We start from the raw sequence: 24792 nt of genomic DNA on the forward strand, positions 1-24792 counted from the left end.
CACACACATACACACACACACTTACCTTCAGCCTCCAGGTCCCAGGAGGGTTGGGACTGCTGCCTTCCCTCACTGCCTGACCTAAGTCAGCCAATGAGGGAAGGCAGCAGTCTCATCCTCGTCACAGAGAGGGATGGGGTCAGTGAGACTGCTGACCCCACCACACTCTGTGACAAAGTGTCACTGATTGACACTCGCCCTGGGCACTTCAGGGCTTAAACCGGAAGCACCCAGGGAGAGTGTCAATTGGTGATGCTTTCCTCGTCACCCAGGGGAGGGCCTCAAGGCACCTTTGCTGAGCTGAGGAGGTCATGCTCATAGGAGCTGTGACCTCAGGTAGCACAGAGCAGAAAGCCTTAACTTGGAGGCAATTTGTAATGTATTTATACTAAAACATTAACAAAGTTCAAATGCAAAACAATAGAAAATGCCACAACAAATTAGGAAAATACAACAAAAGAAGTAGAAATACCACCAAGAAGCACAAAATGGGAATTATAGATAATGGACATGGTAGAACAGGACCTAGGCACAGTTTGATACTGACATAAATGCTGATGGTGCATGGATCAGATAAACTTACCAAGTTTGTCAAGGACAGAATTTTATCTTCTGACTTTAGTTCTGTAAGTCCCAATGTACATCGGGAGTACATGCCTTAAGACCCCAGGACCTCAGGTAAGACACTTAGGGCCTCATTCTGACCCTGGCGGATGGCGGAGGCCGTCAGCCAGGGTACCGCCGCTGAATGACCGCACCGCGGTCAAAAGACCGCGGCGGCCATTCAGACATTTCCTCTGGGCCGGCGGGCACTCTCCAAAAGAGCGCCCGCCGGCCCAGAGGAAATGCCCCTGCAACGAGGACGCCGGCTCAGAATTGAGCCGGCGTAGTTGCAGGGGTGCGACGGGTGCAGTTGCACCCGTCGCGTATTTCAGTGTCTGCTTAGCAGACACTGAAATACTTTTTGGGGCCCTCTTACGGGGGGCCCCTGCCGTGCCCATGCCATTGGCATGGGCACGGCAGGGGCCCCCAGGGGCCCCGCGGCACCCCCTACCGCCATCCTGTTCCTGGCGGGCGAACCGCCAGGAACAGGATGGCGGTAGGGGGTGTCAGAATCCCCCATGGGGGGATTCTAAGGGCAGCGGTAAACCGGCGGGAGACCGCCGGTTTGCCTCTTCTGACCGCGGCCGAACCGCCGCCGTCAGAATGCCCTGCGGGGCACCTCCGGCCTGTCGGCGGTGCTCCCGCCGACCCTGGCCCCGGCGGTCTTAGACCGCCGGGGTCAGAATGACCCCCTTAATGCCTCATTACAAGTTTGGCGGTCTTTTGGCAAGACCGCTACAGTGGCGGCCACCAAAAGACCGCCATGTTGGTGGTGATCCGACCGCCATATCAAGAGTTGATCAGCAAAGTCGACCAAAATACAGCTAAATTTCTGAAACCACCAGGACTCTGGAGAACGGAAAAAAGGCAGTCCCACCACCAGCATTGCCAGCCTGCCAAAATACCTTTGATCACATTATGATCTACAAATCACCAGAGCGGTTCTTCCATGGCAGAAAACCATTGGCTGTGTGAACCTTGGGGGTCTGAAATGACATCAGTCAAACACCACACTGCATTGGATAGTTTGAATACCTCACACCTGACACACATCCACACACCTGACACACCTCCAAACAGCACTATATAACACCCCCTTCACATCTCACAATGCTTTGCAGCCAGAACGTGACACAGCAACACAAAAGCCAAAAATAAAAATTATACCAAAGCACACAATAGACACTCTACACAATTCACACAGCACTCATCCCACACGTGCACAACACACACAACACACAATTTAGTACCCACACTATACCCAACAACCATCACCCACTCCCATCACAGCACCCACATTTCATCAAACAATTTTTTCCACCATTTTTCACTACTTCATCGTCTTGTTCACCACTACCATGCCCCCACAAAAACATCCACTTTTCGCAGTTTCAGCAAACATCAACAGCCAGGAAAATGGAGCTGTGGCAAAGGATAGTTGACAGGGTGAATTCTGTAGGCAGTTACCCACGCACAAGGGAGGACATCAGGAAGAGGTGGAACGAACTCCGGGGAAGGTACGTTCCATGGCTGCTAGGCACCAGGTGGTAGTTCTTAAGACTGGCGGTGGACCCCTTCCTCCTCCTCCCCCTACTTTCACATCTTGGAAGGAGACGTCTTGGACATCCTGAGGGCCTGACAGGAATACCTGGGGGAGTGTAGTCAGGTAAGTCATTACACCATTCATGTCACCAAAAAGCTTTATCTTGCATGCTCACTGATCACCTTTCCCCACCTCAATGATCAAACCACCCACCACCCTGTGTTCAAATGTCTAAATACTCCTCTCTGGCCTGCCACATGTAAACCAAACTTACTTGGGGACTGACAGCACTGCAACTCCCAGCAGACAGTGTTCCACCTGTGTGAGAAAACCAGAACAGTGTACTACAAGTGAAAGTGCCTTGCATGTTACACTAACAATCAATGTAAGCCCTCCTGAATGCTCCACTATTTACCAGTCCATGTCAATGACAGCAAAGCTGTGGCCCACTACCAGTACTATCACAAGCAAAACACAGCTACAGCTGTGTTCCATATTAAACTGGCCTTTCAGATAACCTTCCAAAAAATATCATTTACTTACCTGTGGGGGGGGGGGGCAATATGGTAAACTGGATGTACTCCGATACAGAGGCCCAGGTCAAATGGTTACTCCCAAACTGTTGGCCAGCTCTGTCACCATTGTGCATTGTCCAGCTGTTAGTTGAATCAAGTATGCAATACACCTTACTAGGAGATACATGCACATTGTCTTGTCTTTACTCAGACAAGATATGAGGAAATCAACAATCATCAAACCACCAACATACTCTAAGAGCTAGGGTTTGATGTATGTAATGGCAATTCTCTGTGTCCCACGTTGCTCTAACCTAGATTTGGAAGCAGCTGTCATTGTCATATCAGGGGATAATATAAAGTCAACATGTGCATGTCATAAAGCATGTCTAGTTAAACATCACATGTTGCATCACTTACAGCAACTGTGTATTCCACTTCTTCTGGACACCAGACACTGACACTACCCCTCTGGATAAAGACCCCAGTGAGGAAAACACCACTGAATGTTTGGACACTGAGCACGAAATTGGCCCATCATGGATACCTGGTCAGTCAACAACTGTGATCCTCACCCTGCCCACATCGACTCCTCCCAGCCCTGTTGCATTCACATCACAGGCAGCCATTCGCCCCCAAACCAGCGTCTCAAAGACAGTGTCTTTCATCATGTGCCCCCCCAGTACAGGTACTTGGGTCTCCTGTTGTCACCCCTGACAATGATGGCCCTTCCACCAGTGGGAGTGAGCACACTGGGCCAGGGGCACAGGCACGTGGGGGTAGGGTGCATGGGAGGGATGGTGTGGCCCAGAGGATGGTGGATCCAAGGGACACAACTGGCCAGGACACTATCTCCCAAGTCTTGGGATCCTACCAACATTCCAAAGGCATGATGGGCTAGATTCTGACCATGAGGGAGGAGATCCAACAGTTGCAGAGGAACAACCACCGGCAAGTTATGCATAACTGGCATGCCCAAAATGCCAACCTGGTTTCCATTGCTGGGGTGCTGAAAGACATTAATACCACCCTGAATAGGTTTTGTACTCAACGTCAGGCTTCTTCCACTAGCAATGAAACATCAGGCCCTTCTACATCTGTGGCAGCTAGGGGAATGGAGGCCCTTCCAGGGGAAGGGAAAGCCTCAGACACCCCACCCTCTGTAGCTGAAGAACCCCCCCATAAACGTGGACGTCCACCCAGACATCCAGGAGGAGCAGATGGCAAGACCAAAAGCACTGCCAGGAAGTGAATCTCTACTGATTGCTTCCCATTAGATTCCAGAACAGTCAACAGTGTATATCACTGATACACACTGTTGTCTGTTCTGAAATCTATTTCCATTTTCCTATGGTACAAGGACCCTGGACTTGTTGTGTTTCCAAATGGTATAGCAGCTACCCTGATGATTTCATACACCATGACTGAACCCTTCACTGTTTTCTTTGTGTTATTTTTGTTTCTAATCACTCATTTTGCTGTGCACTCCCCAACAAATACCACTGAACCACAGATCATGTGTTAGTGTGATTTATCAACCAAATACAACTGTCATGTATAACAACTCTTATACTAAAATGTTTCACTCTAATGTAAAACCTTTGACATGGTTATTACACATGTACTGTCTAACAAGGCTAGATATTGCATTGCCAAAGTATAATATACATAACACCTAACTTTTATAGTCCTTTCCCACACATAGATTTGGAGAATGCCAATGACCACTTAGTAAAGTACTGCTGTTAACTTCTGAGTTTCAGCATAGGTGTCATACACTACAAACCCACACACTTCTGAAGTTAGGACATGTTAGTGTTTCACAATGCCAGGAGGCAAACGTATTGGTTCAGTGTGTCATCAGCTAAGGCCTTACCATACCATAGTCCCCAAAATAACAGACCCCGTGTAACAGACAGAGGTCAGTACTAATGTCCCCAGTCATGGAACCGTCCACTTACCATGGTCAGGTACCTGTAGGCTTGCCATTCACCCATGTCAGTCTTCAGACACATGCACATTGGTTTGCAAAGTGGAAACACACCCATAGCTAAATACAAGTTAGTTCACATCCAACACAAACCATTATGATGTTAGAGGGTCTAGATACCATATTATGACGTGTCAGAGACAAATGAAGAAACACATGGCACCATGGGCCCCACCTCCAATACAAAACAGGTCTTTGGTGTGGAAAAGGAAACTGCCATCCTAATCTCCTGGCAGTCTGGGCATAGAATGCACACACCACAAATCTCATGACAGACAGGACCTGGTTTAATTCATGTTCACTTTACATGTCAGTGTGCAAATCCCATTTGCCTGTGACACTGTCTAACATGGCCAAATGTGAATGAGACAAACAATCAATCTGTAATTGGGAAATATAAGGTATAGACCTCATTGATGTATGTACACTGCACAGCTGATTAATATGTACAAATGTGACTTTGATTGTGGATTGTGATAACATTAGACTATGTTAATAACATGTCTATACACAACTCCATGTACCAATCTGCATGCATATCAGACTAATGGGCGTTGGAGCCAATTATGAGCTATCTGACGGTCAAAATAAGAACTTTATCTGACTTCCTAACCTCAACCAGTACTCCACTGAATCACTTTAATTACTTCACATCACATACCTTAAGTCAGGTGAAGTACTGATTGATGAGATAAACCCTGATGTCTCCAGCTTCATCCTCATCATGCTCATCCTCACTTGGCAACTCTGCATTTCCACACACAGGATCTGCAGGCTCCCCTTTATCTGGTATGAATGGTATCTGACATCTCAGGGCAAGGTTGTGGAGCATGAAGAAGCCAACAAAAATTTGACAAACTTTGTTAGGTGAGTAGAGGAGGGCTCCTCAAGATTTATCAGTGCTGCAAAATCTTGCCTTCAAGAGGCCAAATATATGCTCCACAACACGCCTTGTCCTTCTGTGGGCCTCATTAAAGCGGACTTCCCCTGGCGTGGTTGGGTACCTCACAGATGTAAAAAAACAAGGACGGTTTGGGTAGTCAGAGTCCCCTGTAAAGAATAGTTACAACAAGCCAAACTTTAATTGTGCACATCCACATATCTGGTAGCAGATTAAAGGTACAGACACACATGACATATATGACTTACCTACCAGCCAGGCCCTCTCTGTGTATTGTCATGTCATTAGCAGTGTGATATTGCTGTTCCGCATGATGAAGGAATCATAGACTGACCCAGGATACTTTGCACAAACTTGTGATAAGTAGAGGTCTGACAAACAGGCCACTTGGACATTGTTGGTGTGGAAGTTTTTCCTGTTCTTATATACCTGTTCAACTAAGGCTACATGGTTGCCGTGTAGGGCTCCAATTACATGTGGAATGTGTCCCAAAGCATAAAAATGAGCCTTTACATGTGCCAAATCTTCACATTGTGGAAATCAGATGTCGCTGTCCAGGTGTTTCAACAATGCAGCCAGTACAACCTTCAAGACCAGACTGAACATAGGCTGAGACATCCCCTGCAGTTAGGGCCACTGTATTTTGAAAGGACCCAGTGGCCAGAAAGTGTAGCACTGACATGACTTGTACAATGGGAGGTATGCTATTGGGATTATGAATGGCAAACATCAGATCTGACTCCAACTGATGACAGAGATCCATGAATGTCGGCCTATCCAGGCAGATATTTGTATCACATGTCGATCCTCCATGGTCGGCAAGTCTGCTAGTGAATAGTACACTGGAGGTTGTCTTGCTCTTCTCATGCGAGGGTAACTATGTGGAGCAACACCAGAATGTATTTGTATGACTCAATCCATACATCATAAGTATGATCACACCAACCTCACAGATAAAGCTACATTTTGTCACATGAAACAGTGAAAACGTTGTACTCAGCACATACCTAGGAAACATTTGACTAATAATTGCATTCATATCTCCTAACCGCTAGCATTTTCATATGATGGAGACACATGTCCCTGACAGTAAAAGTCACATCAACTTACTTAACATGTTTAACATATTTGGTAGACCTATATTATTTTCAGATTATCATACCTCTGCTGCCAATACTATTTCATGTACATAACTCAGGATACATCAATGTAACATCATCTACATATTGCATGCACATTACTACATGTCTGCATAAAGCCAGCAGTTAATACAATGTCATAAATACTGCTCATAGTGACACACCTTTCATAAGCTTAACGTACATATATGAGCCTTAAAATGGCAGCTGCCTGACCTACTGTACTGGATATCAGGATGTGATCTAACTCCACCGGCGGATGTCGTCATGGCGGTAGGCAGACACAACTGCGGTGGACATTTCCATTGGTACACATTGCTGCCTTTCGCGGGCCTGGGCCAATGACACACTTCAGCCGGCGGTGACGTGACCACCATCTCATAATTCATCCTTCACTTGATTCCTGATACTGCTGCCAGCAAGACCGCCACAACCTGAGCTGCTGTGTACTGCCTCTGGGAGCAATCATGCCATGTCCTAGAAGTGATAGGGCCCCTTCCTTCTCAGCTGACGAGCTGTAAAACTTGTGGAGGAGGTCCTACTTCTGTATGGATAACTCTCTGGTGCACCAGAGGAGCAGGTCAGTGCAATACAACACAAATGTTTGAAATGTTGAGTGTATGATGATGCTCAGGAAATGTGTTTGAATGATGGATTGGGATCATATGAATGGTTAGATGAACATGTGCACATGTGCTTAGATAGATTTTGAGGCCTGATACAGAGAAGGGAGTGTGTGATGTATGTACCCTAACCCACCTACAAACTGTGTAACTTGAAAATTGGAGATGATGTAAAAAATACTTGAACACATATAACATGTATACTACTGGTCTGGTTATATGTTTCTAGCCGACACCTGGTGCTGGATGACCATATTGTATGCCTGACTCAGACTTCACACATGGCCTGCCTGCAGATTACTATGCCACATAGATGGGGATGTTGGAGGAAGTTCGTGTATGACTACTGTGCTATTGTCACATATTTTATTGTTTTCTTTTTCATTGTAACATTATTCTTTTTTTCCTGTGTTGTGTTGTGGTTTTAATTTTGTGTTCACATGATATGTTCTACCTCCCCCTTGCACTACCTCTCTGTTGTGGTAGTCTGGAATGTTAATGTGTTCCAGAGTTTCAGTTGAGACTGGGAGATCGTTATCTGCAGGTGTGGATGGAGTTTCTTCTTTTCGATTTATATTTGGAATAAACACCGTGACAAATCATGTTTAATTTGTTTGGATCTTCCTTCCTGAAATTCCTTGGAACATCATCCTTTATTTTGGCAATGATCTGACCTGCATTAATAATTTTAAAAGAAACTTCAACGCACCGTTGTGTTTCTACGAGGGCTGCTCTGAACTTTGTTACTCTAAGGTACTGTGATCTTTTCATTTATATTCTAATTTTTCGTAACATTTCTTAAACCATCTCATTTTGTTTTCAAATCAGACTTTTCTCAGGCCTCGCGCAGCCTCGTGTGCATCTGAAGGCCTATTTGTTTTCTTAGCAACAGTTAACAAGACGTGTTACGTGTTGCCAGTGACTCTCCTGTCTCGCGCAGTCCTGCGTGCTTTGGAGAGCTTCCTCTACCTCCTAACAATGGCTGGCAGGAAGTGCTTGACGCTCCGCCTGACGCCTTCTGTTGCTACCAGCGACTCTCGTACCTTGCGCAGCCTTGCGCTCCTCATAAAGATTCTACAGTATCCTAGCGACAGTTGTCAGGACGCACTTGACTCTTTGCCTGACACTCTCTGCTGCTACTGGTGACTCTCTTGCCTCGCACAGCCATGCACTCATCAGAAACATCGTCCTGCATATGAGTGTTTTTCTTATTCAAACCTTCTCTTCAGGATCTCAGTTTCCCTTCGTGATTTTTTTCCTTTTGTTTTTTTTCTTATTTGTTTCTTCTTTCTTACTATTAAAGAAATCCTGACTTTTCTATTTTTGTCATCAAGGAGACTGTTCCAGTTTAATTTTTTTTTTAAATTATTTTCTGGCTATCAATCTCTACAACTCCTGTTGGAAATAAACATTTATTTGCTGTCATGCAAAACATTACGCCACCTCCTTTTTTTATCTACTCCGGGAGATCCTCCTATTGCATGGCCTAAATTCAAAAAAGGTTTTTCTAACGTACATTCATGTGTGTGGCAGCAATTTATCTGCAGATAGGAAGTCGTCTGTTTTACAACATTGCCTAGAAGCAGAGGGACAAGAAAGTTTGGATACGTTACCAACGATAAACTCTCCTGATGGTGCTGAAGGAGACACCCCCTTAAAGGAGTTTGAAATAACGTTACTTAGGTTACATAGACATTATTTACCAACAATTTCGATTATTCTTCAAAGTAAACAAAATGATGATGAATCAATTGAAGATTTTGTGACAACACTACGTAAACTAGCTGCCGTATGTAATTTTGGTGAAAGTGTGAATGAGCGTATTCATGATCAGTTCATGCTTGAGTGTAAGAGTGATAAAATTAGAGAAGCACTATGGTCCAAGAGTGATCCTACCCTAGATGAAGTTTTAATAGTGGGCGAGCAAATTGAACACTCTGAATCATGCATTGAAAATTTGAACATTTTTTACAACTCTTCTGCTATTGTTCAAACATTGGATCTCAAATCTAAAAACAAAATACATGTCAACATGAAGACAAAGTTGTTATGCTTCAGATGTGGATCCTCTTCACATCTAGCCAACAACAAAGAATGTCCTGCTCTTAATGTTTCATGTAACAAGTGTGGGTAAAATGACACTTTGCCAAATGCTGTAAATCCTTTCAAAATCAAAACTCAAGGTCAATGAGGTTGAGTGTGATGGTGATGAACCTGATATTGTTCTGCAAGTTGTTAGTAATGTAAATTGTGTCTCTAGCGTTCAATGTGAATATTGCTCTTATTTGGTTGAGGTGAATGGCATCAGCATATCAATGATGATGGACACAGGAGCAAAGCTTTCTCTCGTATCTGAAGTTGATTATGCTAAATATTTTCAAGGTAAAGTAACTCTTCGAGATCCAGATGTTACACCTAACAGTTATGGAGGTAAACTTATCAAATTGAGAGGGTATTTTGATGCATCTATATCATTTAAAGGCAACAAGATGTTTGGGAAAGTATATGTACCAGTTGTTGGTGATACTATATTGAGCTGGCCACATCAAAAATTGTGGGGAATTATTTTGAATCCAAATTCTGTACCACAAGTGCAAGTACAGAAAATCAGTAATTTGGGTGAGGAGTTAATACACTAATTTTCTGATGTTTTTAATTCCAAGGTAGGATGCATTAAAGGTTACAAACATCACATTGTCCTGAAAAAAGTTGCACAACCAATTGCTTGTAAGGTCAGAAGTATCCCATTTAGTTTACAAGACAAAGTAAGAGTTGAACTTCGGAGATTGCAATCAGAGGGCATTATTGAAGAAGTGGAAGCCGCTCAATGGATCCCTCCAATTGTTGTTACTAAAAAAAAATCTGGAGACATCAGGTTGTCTGTTGATCTCAGAAACCTCAATAAGGCAGTCATTGAAGATAAATTTCCTTGGCCTAGTATAAATGAGATGGTTAGTTATTTTGGAAATGCTAAATATTTCACCACTTTAGATCTCAGTTCTGCTTACCATCAAGAGCAATTGTGTGAACAATCCAAATAGTTAACCTCTTTTATCACACCTTTTGGGAGTTTTCAAATTCAATAAAATGCCTTTTGATCTCTGTTCTGCAGAGTGTGTTTTACAAAGACGTATGAATGAAATTCTTGGAAAAATTGAAGGTGTAAAGTTCTTCCAAAACAATGTGGTTATTTTCACAGATACTCTTGGACAGCACATAGTGAAGATCAGGGAAGTTCTACAAATATTTCGGTCAAAAGGTATCACGTTAAAAGGGGAAAAATGCAAATTCACCAGACCAGAAATAACGTACCTAGGGCACGTCATATCTGGGAATGGTGTGAGACCTAAAGATGATTTAGTGAAGTCAATTGTAAATGTATCTATTCCTGAAAAGAGAGAAGATATTCAAGTTGTTTTGGGAATGACTAAATTGTATGCTAGATATGTTCCTAATTTTACCAAGAGGTCTAGTTCCATTAGGGAATTGCTCAGAAAAGGGGTGGAATTTGTCTGGTCAAAAGAATGTCAGGAAGGATTTAATGATTTGAAACATGCTTTATCTTCTGCTCAGTCTCTCAGCAGCTTTCAGCCAGGAATGCCCTGTTATGTTATCACTGATGCCTATGATAAAGGCTTAGGGTGTGTACTTAAGCAAGTAAACAATGGTAAAGAAAACAATATAGCCTTTGCTTCACGAGGTCTGCGAGGGGCAGAATCAAGATATTCCACTAATGAAAAAGAGGCATTTGCTATGTATTGGGCTATAAAAAAATGTAAGCAGTTTCTTTGGGGAGTATGTTTTGTTGTACAGTCTGATCATAAGCCATTACAAGAAATCTTTGAGAAAAAAGGTTTGGATAGTATATCTTCTCGTATTTGCAAATGGATAGTTGGCCTACAAGATTTCCAGTTTGTTGTTAGGTACGTTCTTGGCTGTGAGAACAAAACTGCTGATTGCTTGTCCAGAATGAGAACTGAGGGTTTGGATGTGGGTGATGATGAAACCTCGTGGTGGATTGATGATGATGTCAAAGTTTGCAATGGGACAGACGGCTGTGTTTCAGAAAAAGAATGGATACAGGAGATTAACAAAGATGAAGAATTATTGAAAATCAGGGACTTGTTGTCTTTAAGCAAGTTAATGACAGTTCATGAAAATGATATTATGCAGCTCAAGAACGTTTGGAGTGAACTTTCTGTGCAAAATGGCTTGGTGTTGAGAGGTTGTAGATTAATACCTCCTTCTAGTTTGCGTGAACGTCTTTTAAATCTAGCACATTCAGGTAATCATGGTATATGCAAAACCAAAGAGAGACTGAGAGGCGCATATTGGTGGCCAGGAATGGATTTGGCTCTGGAGAGAAGGGTCAGAGAATGTGTAGAATGTAAACTGGTTGATAAAACTTTAAAATCTAGGACGCAACCCATAGTATTAAAGAAGATCCCTAATTAAGTATGGGAAGAGGTGTCAATAGATATTATGGGTCCTACATATTGTGGCTCTATTTCCAAATACGTAGTCGTTTTGATGGATATGTTATCCCGTTGGCCTGAAGTTTTAATAACATCTTAGATAACGTCAATGACGGTTGTGAAGTTTCTTTCTGAAGTGTTTGGTAGAGAAGGGAACCCAAGATACATTCTAACTGACAATGGAGTTCAATTTACGTCTAAGTTGATGTGTGATTTTTTGGCTTTAAGAGGTATTGTTCATAAGAAATGTGCTTTGTACCATCCTGAATCCAATGGAATGGTAGAACGTTTTAACAGAACGTTAAAGGAAACAATTCAATTAGCAAAGCAAATGGGAGTGAGTTGGGTGGACTTGGTTCAGTCAAAGGTTGAAGATTATAGGTATACTCCTCGTTCGAGCACCAGGCAATCCCCATTTGTATTGTTCAGAAAGCGTGTCCTGCACACGAAAGTGAGTCCACCATGGCTGAAAGAGTATGTTAAAGAACCGTTTAACTATGAGAATCAAAAGACTATTGCTCTAGAAAAAGAGAAACATGTTCAAGATAAAAGAAAACACATATATGATATTCGTGAATCTGTTAAGGAAATAAATGAGGCGGTAGGAGATTCCGTCATAATAAAGATGCTGGGAACATAAGCAGCGGACAGTCACATTACAGTAGAATTTTCAAATTTATTAAAGTATTCAAAGGAGTGGTCAAAGTTGATGATGGCCACATTTGGAATCTGAATAGAGTTGTCAAACTCACGTGAATTTATTTTCCTTATTTATCTTTTGAGAGGGAGGGTATTGTGGTATTGTCACATATTTTATTGTTTTCATTTTCATTGTAACATTATTTTATTTTTCCTGTGTTGTGTTGTAGTTTTAATTTTGTGTTCACATGGTATGTTCTACCTCTCCCCTGCACTACCCCTGTGTTGTGGTAGTCTGGAATGTTAATGTGTTCCAGAGTATTAGTTGGGACTGAGAGATAGTTCTCTGCAGGTGTGGATGGAGTTTGTTCTTTTGGATATAAATTTGTAATAAACATTGTGACAAATAATCTTTAATTTGTTTGGATCTTCTGTCCTCAAATTCCTTGGAACATCATACTTCACCTGCTTCCACTAACTTTTGTTTCACCCTTCTTGTTATGGTATGGTGCATGTGGACATGACTTTCTCCTCTTGTCTGTGTGATCCATGTAGGTCAAAGCCCATCAGAAAAAGGGAATTTGGCATGCCATCACCAAGAAAATGCAGAGCCTGGGGTTCCCCAGCCGATGGAGCACCCACTGTAAGAATCAGTGGAAGGACCTGGGCCGCTGTGCCCAGAAGACTGCAGAGGCCCAGCTTGGGATGTCCTCCCAAGGAGGAAGGGGTGCCCGTCGGACCTTGACCCCCCTAATGGCCTGCATATTGGCAGTGGCCTACCCTGAGTTGGCTGGGCATTTGAGGGCAGCATAGGAGCCACAAGGGGGTAAGTACTGACTTAACACATTTTCAGCCCTCTGCAAGGTCAGTGCATGACATGATAGAATCTAAGCTGTGACAATGAGGTAAGAGAAAAGGGTCAAAGGTCTCCAAGGAACATATAGATGTACAGTCCTCCACACTGGTACACAGATGTGCACATTCCACTGTGTATAGGGACATATTACATGTCACCTCTCTGCTATCCCCTCTGTACAGAAGAATATGATGATGCACATGTGACCGTGTCATATGTGTACCACTATACAGCTTTTCATACCCTGCCGGTTATTCCTTCCCACCTACAGTTCCACACTCCCAATATTATGATGGTAAGTTGTGCAGGTCTTTGCCCTCTGTCCATTCAATGTCCCTTGATCCATGTTTATGTGCAACATAGAGTCTGACAATTTAAAGCCATTCCTACTTTTCAAAAGGTTTCTGATGAGTGACAGCTTCATGTGAGGCTGTGATATTCATCTGACATTTCACATGCCATACTTGCTAAACGTAATCAGACCTGTTAGGGGAAGAACCCCTTTGGTAAGTGAGGGCTGTACATTGGCCCCTGTAATGTGTAATCTGAATTGACATCCTACATGTAGATAAACATGGAGGCATGGCCTGACTCCTATTGGATCACATACATTGATGTCTGAGAGATGAATTTTAGTATCATGTTCATGTTCTGTAGGTGGAAAGTGTCTACACAGCTAATTCCTTAGCCATTGTGTGGTATGCATGATAAATAGTCCAAGACATCTTCTTAACAGTTACAATTGTAACTGGTTTTTGCCAACATCATGTGTACATTGTAAGGTTCTGTCATAAATCAACACTGTAATGTGCCTTAAACATACTTTCTATTGCTATTTTGGAGATGTTATGCTTTTTGTATGGAAACCTATAATTTGCACGGACTACATTGTGGTGCAGGTACTGTAGTTCACACGCACATGTGGGTGGAATGGTATGTGTAGTCAGTCAATTGGCTTAAATCAAGGTGTATGTCTTTATCATGGTAGCCCTTATCTTGATGTGCTTTGTGTCATTGATATTTTTCCAAACAGATGTAAGACTACTCATGTCTGATTTGTGGATAGTGATACGTTGAACTGTATGGGGCCTTCATGAATCAATTGAAGATTTTGTGACAACACTACGTAAACTAGCTGCCGTATGTAATTTTGTTGAAAGTGTGAATGAGCGTATTCATGATCAGTTCATGCTTGAGTGTAAGAGTGATAAAATTAGAGAAGCACTACGGTCCAAGAGTGATCCTACCCTAGATGAAGTTTTAATAGTGGCCGAGCAAATTGAACACTCTGAATCAGGCATTGAAAATTTGAAAAAATTTAAAAACTCTTCTGCTATTGTTCAAACATTGGATCTCAAATCTAAAAACAAAATACATGTCAACATGAAGACAAAGTTGTTATGCTTCAGATGTGGATCCTCTTCACATCTAGCCAACAACAAAGAATGTCCCGCTCTTAATGTTTCATGTAACAAGTGTGGGAAAAATGACACTTTGCCAAATGCTGTAAATCCTTGACAAAATCAAAACTCAAGGTCAATGAGGTTGAGTGTGATGGTGATGAACGTGATATTGTTCTGCAAGTTGTTAGTAATGTAAATTGTGTCTCTAGCGTTCAATGTGAATATTGCTCTGATTTGGTTGAGGTGAATGGCATCAGCATATCAATGATGATGGACACAGGAGCAAAGCTTTCTCTCGTATCTGAAGTTGATTATGCTAAATATTTTCAAGGTAAAGTAACTCTTCGAGATCCAGATGTTACACCTAACAGTTATGGAGGTAAACCTATCAAATTGAGAGGGTATTTTGATGCATCTATATCATTTAAAGGCAACAAGATGTTTGGGAAAGTATATGTACCAGTTGTTGGTGATACTATATTGAGCTGGCCACATCAAAAATTGTTGGGAATTATTTTGAATCCAAATTCTGTACCACAAGTGCAAGTACAGAAAATCAGTAATTTGGGTGAGGAGTTAATACACTAATTTTCTGATGTTTTTAACATCCTTCATGTAGATAAATATGGAGGCATGGCCTGACTCCTATTGGATCACATACATTGATGTCTGAGAGATGAATTTTAGTATCATGTTCATGTTCTGTAGGTGGTAAGTGTCTACACAGCTAATTCCTTAGCCATTGTGTAGTATGCATGATAAATAGTCCAAGACATCTTTTTAACAGTTACAATTGTAACTGGTTTTTGCCAACATCATGTGTACATTGTAAGGTTCTGTCATAAATCAACACTGTAATGTGCAGTAAACATACTTTCTATTGCTATTTTGGAGATGTTATGCTTTTTGTATGGAAACCTATAATTTGCACGGACTACATTGTGGTGCAGGTACTGTAGTTCACATGCACATGTGGGTGGAATGGTATGTGTAGTCAGTCAATTGGCTTAAATCAAGGTGTATGTCTTTATCATGGTAGCCTTTGGTGTGCTTTGTGTCATTGATATTTTTCCAAACAGATGTAAGACTACTCATGTCTGATTTGTGGATAGTGATACGTTGAACTGTATGGGGCCTTCATGCACATGACAGGTGTCCATTGTATTTAAAGAGTAGTTGTGCTACCTGTGGTTGTCTGTGGGTAAATGCTGTAGGCTAACTAGGCCCTTATCAGTGTGCAAGACTTTGTTTACAGGAGGACAATGCCTAAGATGAGTAGGTCCACATCGTATATTTCATCCTTTCTACCTCACTATTGGTACATGTGTTGGTGACGTGTTTAGCCTCAATCATACTCGATATTTTATAATGCCACAAATGCACAGCAGAGTAGTTGCATGTTTGCAAATTTCAAATGTGAAAGTTATGAACTCTGTGACATGAAATGGTTTTGGCTTGTATGCAACATTCTGCCTTGTGTTTAGCATGTGAGAAGGTTCCCTTCCGTTGAATGACATCAGATCAAATTGTAAGTCTGTATAGATTTTGTGTATGTGATATGTAGAAATCACTGTTACCACTATTTCCCATAACTTGGTTGTTGGTTTACTATGTTGCTGTGGATTGAAACCCAGAATGATGTTGCCAAGTCAGCTTCACATGGAATGGTTAGTGTTATTGCTCTACTGATATGATGGTATTGTAGGTATGAAATAGGAGGCTTAGCTGGTGTGTGACATTATTGTTATATAGGGGTGTAGATTGTGTCTTATTGTGACATGATGATGGCACTAATCTGGTTCTACCTGGGGGTGAAGCACTACTAGATGTAATGTTAAAGATGTGTTCAGTGTGATCTTAGTGTAGTAAAAGAATGTGAAGACCCTACCTCTCTTTCTGTTTTCCAGCATTAGCATCGGCAGGCGAAGGAGATGGGGCACAGCCCAGTGGAGAAGCTGCTGGCCACAGGACCTCAAGTCATCATACCACCGACACTGAGGGACCCAGTGGCCCGGAGAGCGAGGGGAGTGCCAGAGGGGAGACAGGATCGACCTCATCATCCTCAGAATCCTTCTCTAGTGGACACTTCCAGGCGGTGGCGGCCCCATCTGGGACCACCCCAGCACCATCTCTGTCCGCCACCCCCTTTCTATCACCACCCTTCCTGTAGCTCCCCCAGTTAGCGGTGCCTGCTCACCCATGAGGGTGGGGGTCTCCTTTTCCACAGGCACCTCTTCTCCAGCCCCGGTTAACCCTGCTGCCCTCAGTGCGAAGGCTATTGACCTCTTGAGGTCAATCTCTGTGGGTCAGTTGATCATCGTGAATACCATCCAGGGACTGGCAACTCAGATACAACAGAGTAATGCGCTCTTGGAGAGCATTCACGGTGCACTGGCTAGCCTACAGAGATCCTTTCAGGCTCTGGCCTCCACACTGATGACAGCAAGTCACCCTTTGTCTCACGCCTCCTCCACCTTCCACTTCCCTATCCCAATCCCTCTTTCAGCACACCAGACACACCTGCAGACACTACACCAAAATTCACGGATTCAGCCTCTACACTTATCCTACCCACAGAGAGCACCCCAGCAGACCCTCAAACATCCACCACAGACACTACATCTGCAGCCACCACAACCACTGACACTCCTACATGCAGCATATCCACAATACCTGCAGGCACCACCCGAATGGACAACCACGAACCCACCATGGCATCCCCCAGCACCTCTACCCCCCTCAGCCCAAAACACATAAAGGCCCTCACTCACTCACCCACCACACACAAGCATACCTCCCACAAACACGCACCCAAGACATCCACACCAACATCTCATTCAACCACTCCCTCTTCATCTACACCCAAACCCCTTTGCTATGACTGTCCCCGTGTGTGTATAAAAAACCATTCCCTTTCTGAGTTTGCTCTTTTTCCTACTGCCCCCCAGATCATCCCTGAGGTGCATGCCTGCCCCCTTGATGCTCCTACCTCTGGAGGTTACATGGCGGTCAGGAGTCAAGTTAGAGACACCAATATTTGCCTTTGGTGCACAATCCAGGGAATATGGACTGGCCTATATCCTTTGATTTTGATTCATTTCCTGACAAATATATTAACAGAAATCAATTGTTGGTTTCCTGGTTACATCTTTGTACTGCATTTCCTCTCCTAGGTTAGAGTTGTCCCTGGCTGACATTGGTTGTGTGCGAGTATTTGTCTGTGTGTGGATCTTGTGCTTCCTGTATTGTGTGAGTAGTATGTGTGGGTGTGTGCAGGGCTTTTGCCCCCCAGGTATAGGGTGTGTGTTGTGTGATGGGCATGTTTATGTGTCTGTAGCAGACATGTTGTTTCATGGAATTGTGTGGTGTTTGTGTTGACATGTGTAATTGTTGTGGTGTGTGGCTTTGTGTGCTTTGACTGTGTGAGTGAGTTTGTATTATGCATGTTATGAAAGGTACGATGTGCTGTGTGATTTGTGATGTGTGTGTCGATTGGTAAGTTGTATGATTGTGTAATTGTGTGTGTTTGTTCCCTGTTGGTTATACGTTGTGTGGTATGTGTGATGTGTCCTTGGTTAGTGTCTATTGTGAGTGCTTGCCAAAGTGTTTATGATTATGTGGTTGTGGTGTTGTTGTGACGTGTGTTTGTGTATTGTGTGAGACTGGGCTGGTACTGTGTTCCAGTGCATAAGTGTGTGTTTTTGATGTGTGGTATGTGTGTGTGTGGTGGCTTTAATATGTGTGCTGTGTATGTGCAGGTATTTGTGTGGCTGTATGTGAGTGTGCATGTCAGTGTACAGTTACATGTGAGTGTAGCTCTCACACCCCATCCCTATGGTATGTTATGTAAGTGCACAACATTTAATAATATACAACTGTAACAGGTGAGTGTGTGTACTTACAGTCATGTCATAGGCTCTTTCTGTGAGCAGGAGCAGCAGGATGACGTATAGTTGAGGTTCATGGCGGCTCCGTACAGGTAAGGCTTTCTGGAGGTAAGTTTCTCCTTTTATACAGTTCGTTTCCGTCTGGGTCTTCTTGGTGGTGCGACCGCAACAAAATCTTGGCTGTGTGCAGCCTTGTAATATGACCGGTGGATACATGGTCTCTGCCGCCCTGCTAGTGCCTTCAGTCGTGCATGGTGGTCCGACCGCAGTGGCAGTGCCGGCGGTGCTTTGGCTGTATTCCATAGGGAATACAGACAAAGTAAACATTTGGCAGTCTTCTCCACCGGCCTGTTGGCAATATGACCCCCACCGCCAACATGGCGGTCATGGGACCGCCAAAATCGTAAAGACCCCCTTAGAGACTCACAGTTATGGCAGACAGAGGCCAACATGAGGGTCCAGTCCAGGTCCAGTTGCCAATGGTCTGCTAGGAGCTGCAGGAAAAAGGCACTTGTAGCTTGCTGTGTCCCTGCAGCTTTAACAGGAGGTCTGCCCTAGGACCCTTGGAGTCTACCTCTTTCTTCTGAGTACAATAGGGAGAACAAGTCCACTCTTCTATGCTCTTCTCAGGTCTCAGAAAGCAGGTTGAGTCATCTTCTGATCTCCCACAACTCCAGGAGCCTTCTGTGGGGTCACGGGAGATGTTATATTTATGCCTGATATGAGCTGGTGGGTAGGGATGACCTCTGGGGATGCCCCATTTAATGGGATAAATGTTCCTGGGGCTAACCCTACCCGCTTTGGGAATTTTCAAAATGTCCAAAGTCTTCAGCATACTAACCTTGGGCTGTGAGGGCTGGGGGAATATGGGAGAGTGTATTATTTTAATCCTACTGTCCTCTAACATCTAACACTAAAATCCAGTTTTAGGAAGTCCCCGTACCCCAGTAAACTCAGAGACAGAAGTCTGGTTGGACAAAGTTGAGCTTTCATCAACCAAAGAGTGGATACACCCAAATTACTTTGGCATTCTGTCTCCCTCCTTTAAATTGCACACCTAATGTAATGTTTAAAAGAAAACGTGCAACAATAACAACAACGTGATGGATGGAATGCTTGAATTAAACTCAGCCACTGACAATTGATTTGGGCCTCATTCCAGTGCATTGGTTTTCACCACATTGTCACCTCAGTTTAGAACCGGCCATACACAAAAAATCTTTCTGTCTGCAAACAAAATATACTCAGAAGTTGTTTTCATTGTGGCTTGGAAAACTGTCATTGTTGAAATGCCCAGTCTGGCTCCTTAAAACATGGAGAATGAACAGCAAGTTCTCCCCTCAAAACAATATTGTGTCACTACAAGCATCTGATGTAATCGACAGCTAATCATCAGGTAGGGCTGGCTTTAGTATTGGTGGCACCCAATCTGTGCTGACACACCCTCCTTGACCTCCTTTTCTACAGATTGCCTCACTGCCACCCTCAAATGGTGCCACTCATTATTTCAAAACCGCTCTCTCACATTCATTTCTTTTACTGTGCTACTTATCGCATGGTCAGAGCTCTTTACTTCACATATATATACATAGACAAAGAAGCATACATGTGTGTAATTTACTGTATAGGAGATGTTACATAAAACAAAGGCCCCACAAGGTGCATTCTGACCCTTCTGGTTTGCACCATACATATTAAGAGTGCTTGATCTGGAGAAACATAAATGTAGAATTCAAAAGAACACAATCGGTAAGGTTGAATATACTAAAAATAACGTATTATAACCATTTTAGCACCCTTAGAAAATAAATAATTGAGAAAAAATAAGGTTCTATGCTTTGTAGTTTATTGGCAACTCTTTGATCCTAGTTCATAGATCACTGTGCAACATTCGAAGGACTGTAGCTTATGAACTGCAATTAACAAAAGGATTTCTGTGACATAAGCAGTTCCTACTGGATGATCTACATAAAATACAAATGTGTGATCTGCATGTTATACACAGTGCTTTGCAGCTGGCACAGCATCCCTCTTTGGTACTTTATGATTAATCAGATCTGTAATGAGACAAAATACAGATATCTCCAGCATCAACCACCAGGGGATCGGGATAATAGTATTATCTCCTGGAAATTGCTGGGCACACACAGATTCCTGAAAGCTACTCTTGTCTCACCTATCCTGCCTGCTCTGTCCTCTCCTATACTTCTGATGGTGTTTGGACAAAATATCGGAAATAAATTTTGTGCTACAGAAATATTGTGTCAAAAATATCAGGACATCAGAAATATCAAGGACAGGAATATAAAAGTTAAAATATTGTTTTTAGTGTTATTTTTAATATCTTTGTATTTAATATTGATGTAGAAACTATCATTGTATATAATGTCGTTTTTATTGTTAATTAGTATGTCATGTATTGTACGTTTTTTGATTTTATGTGTTTATTAATGTTTTTTATTTGTGTTTTTAGTACTTTTTTTTATTTAGGAAATTGTTTACATTTATTTTTTTATTTTGTTATTGTTCATAATTATTTATTGTATATCTTAGTAGCGGAATGTTGGGTTTTTAGAAGATAAGGGTGGGGAGATTTTTAAAAAATCTATGTTTAAATTTAGAATTTCTAAAGAAATGCAAATTAATAGTTTTTAATTGTAAAGTGTATTTTATGATACTATTTTTTGATATTTTTAAATGTGATAGTAATTAAGATATATTTGATTTACTTTTGAATAAACATTAAATATCATAATTAAAAAAATAGTGTACATGTTTTAAATAAACTAGTATATTTTGAATTATTATTAGGTTAACATTAAAAATATTATATTGTATTTAGGTAATTTTTATAATGGTATAAACATTTACAATTTTTATAAATTATAATTTAGAAACAATTTAAAAATATAAAATTTGTTTTAATTAAAATTATGATTGTTAATTTGTTTTCTGAATTCTATGCAATTTTATTTTTTAAAGTTTATGAATGGTAGTAAATATTTTGAACAATATTTTACTATTTTACTTTTTGATAAGAGATAAAGTATTATTTTTTAAATTTAAAGTATAACTATTTATATTAGTTTACATTAGTGCATTGTTACATTAAATTTGTGTTACCCTTATATTAAAAAAATATGTCAGAATGTGGAGTATTGACTGTTATGTAATATTTTTATTTATATAATGTAGTATACCAAATGCTTTATTTTGCAGTGGATATTATAAATTCAAAGTGTTTAGTGTCCAATGCCTTACCTCAAATTGGTATAGATTGGACTGAGAATAGTAAATGTCACCCTTTCAGAATTCCAACACCTTCCCCCAAATTGGTTTGAGTTGGAGTGGGTATAGTAGATGTCACCCCTTTACACACCTTATATTGGTTGGTTTACATCGGTGTGGGAATAGTAAATATCACCCATTTAGTGTCCAACAACTTCCCTCAAGTTGCTTTACACTGAAGTGAGAATAGTAAATGTTATATCTTTAATGTCCAACACCTTCCCTCACATTGGTTGTGCTGGAATGGGAATAGTATATGTCACATCTATAGTGTGCAACAATTTCCCCTAAATTGATTATGTTGGAGTAGGAACAATTAATGTCATCCTTTTCGTGTCCAACACCAGATTGGAGTGGGAATAGTAAATATCATCCCTTTAATGTCCAACATCTTCCCACAAATTGGTTTTGGTTGGAGTGGCAATAGAAAATGTCACTCCTTTAGTGTCCAAACCCTTCCCCCAAATAGGTTCTGTTGGACTCGGAGTAGTAGATGTACCCCTTTCCCAACACCTTCCCCAGGTTTTTTTAGATTGGAGTGGGAGTAGTAAATGCCAACCCTTTAGTGTCAAACATCTTCCCCCCAAGTTGGTTTAGATTGGAGTGGGAATAGAAATGTCACATATTTAGTACCCAACACCTTGCTTCAAACTTGTTAACGTTGCAGTGGAGATAGCAAATGTTACCCCTTCAGTGTCCAACACCTTCCCAAAATGTGATATAATAAAGAGATGTCACACATTTTTTATCTTTGTTTTCAATTTTAGTGTATTGTAAAATTTTCCATTTTTGAAAAATATATAGTTTAAGTAAGTTCAAAAACATTATAAATTGCAGTAAATAATACATATTTATTTATGCTTAACAATAAAAAAGCAAGTAAATTATAGGTTGTACATTTTAAATTGTTAGTTTTCATCTTTAACACTTTTTTACATTTCTTAACTTTTTTACATGTATTTTTTAACATTATTTGAATGCATGTTTTATTAGTATATTTTCAATAATTGGATATAATTTATATTATTATTTAATTTATACTTTACATTCTTTTCATATTGTATATAAAATTGTTTGCAATGTTTTGCACTTTTAATGTTTCTTTATATTTTTTTCACATATTTATTAAACATTTTTGCAATATTTCCCATTCATTTCAATGGGGAGATAGTCTTTTTTTCAATTTCATGTAGCAGCCATTTTTTTAACCTCTACGTTCTACTTTGTAGTCTATTTGTGTTATTTTGAGTCTAGTTCCTAGACCCAGGTCGCGGTAAGGAACTGTTGTTTGGCGGAACAGTTTCTTTTTAAAGATTTGTTAAGGTTTTGAGGGTAGGGAGGATTTAGAAGGGATCTTTAAAAGTTGGTTCTAGTGTTGTTTGTGGGTTTATGCTACATTTAGATGTATTGTTGTTAGTGTTTTACACTAGTTTGTCATTTTGCATTTTTTACACTATTTCAGTAACATCCGAGTATGTTATGTTAAGTTATGGGATGGTGATGTGATCTTACAGAGCCCCTGGACCCCCACCAACATTCTGCGACATAATCTCCACCCTCATCACCCCCCTAGCCATCAACTTCTACCACTACGTCCTACTCGGTGACCTCAATTTCCACATTGATGACCTCAATGACGCCAACTCCATTACCCTCCTGGAGAACCTGAACAACATTGGCCTCACCCAACTGGTCACCGAACCCATGCACAAAGCCAGACACACACTTGACTACATCTTCACCTGCAGCCCTCCAGCAACAAAATCATATTCAGCCACATCGCAGAACTCACCTGGACCAACCATACAATCATTCACTTCACCATCTCCAATGCTCAGCACACCATCACCAAGCATCTCAGCTCCTTCCACCGCAGCCGGAGCAAGGAAACCAAGACACAATGGACACAGGCCCTCAGCACAACCCAACCAGAAGCTTCATTAGACCTTGACCGGGTCATCCAGAACTTCTCTGCATTGGTCACCAAGGGCCAGATGTAGGTACAAAAAAATTAGCGACTCGCAATTTGCGAGCATGTGCGACTCGCAAATTGCGTGTCGCTAATAGGAATGCAGGTACAATTTCCGTGGACAAATTGCGACTCGCACCCGGAGTCACAACGCAGATAGCGAGTCCGCTGTCTGCGAGGTCGCTGTTTGCGACCGCGCAAAAAACGGACACGCAATTTGCGAGTGGGTGTCGCAAATTGCGAGTACCATGTAAATTGATTGCAGGTGCTGCAGAACACTCCAGAAACCACTCCAGAACACTCTGGAAACACTTCCTGGCACATGATGATGACATCACAGCCAGGAAGTTTACTAATACACCTGGGAGGAGGGAGGACCACACCCATTTTAAACTGCTGAACAGCCAACAGGAGGAACAGCAGCTACAATGGCAGAAACACCCAGAAAGAGGAAATTAAAATTTTCTGAGAAGGAGCTGGAGGTGCTGACAGAGGAATGCTGTCAGCACTATGATGATCTTTTTGGGAAGGCAGCCCTCAATGTGCCAGACTCAACAAAAAGACAACTATGGCTGGATATACAGGAAAAGGTGAACTCCCTGGGGGTCAGCCACAGGAGTGTGGATGAGATCAAGAAGAGGTGGTATGACCTCCGCTCCCGGACCAAGGAGAGGGTGGCAGAAAGGCTCCGGGAGATGAGAGGCACAGGAGGGGGACCATCATCCGTACCACTACCCACACCCCTGGAGGAAAGGGTGGAGGAGACCCTGGAGCAGGAGGCAGTTACAGGATTTGGAGATCTGGACACCTCTGAGCCCACAACATCAACCGGTGAGTACCATGTGATATGCCTGTACCCCCATCAATGCCATACCCCCACCCACCATGTACACAGGGGCATGCAGAACCAAGATAGCTCCATTTCAGGGTAGCAAACACCAGAATGATGCATTATGGGCAA

General features: G+C 41.9%; 1 long non-coding RNA gene across 1 annotated transcript in view; it reads left to right on the forward strand.

Annotated features, from left to right (window-relative positions):
* Nucleotides 1-24792, forward strand: part of LOC138293352 (uncharacterized) — a 432170-nt gene that overhangs the window by 52757 nt on the left and 354621 nt on the right. The window contains exon 2 of the long non-coding RNA XR_011202975.1: nt 12984-13254. This is a non-coding gene — a long non-coding RNA (uncharacterized lncRNA). The remainder of the gene's footprint in view (nt 1-12983; nt 13255-24792) is intronic.

Source organism: Pleurodeles waltl, chromosome 4_2, assembly GCF_031143425.1.
Source record: "Pleurodeles waltl isolate 20211129_DDA chromosome 4_2, aPleWal1.hap1.20221129, whole genome shotgun sequence".
Taxonomy (NCBI): domain Eukaryota; kingdom Metazoa; phylum Chordata; class Amphibia; order Caudata; family Salamandridae; genus Pleurodeles; species Pleurodeles waltl.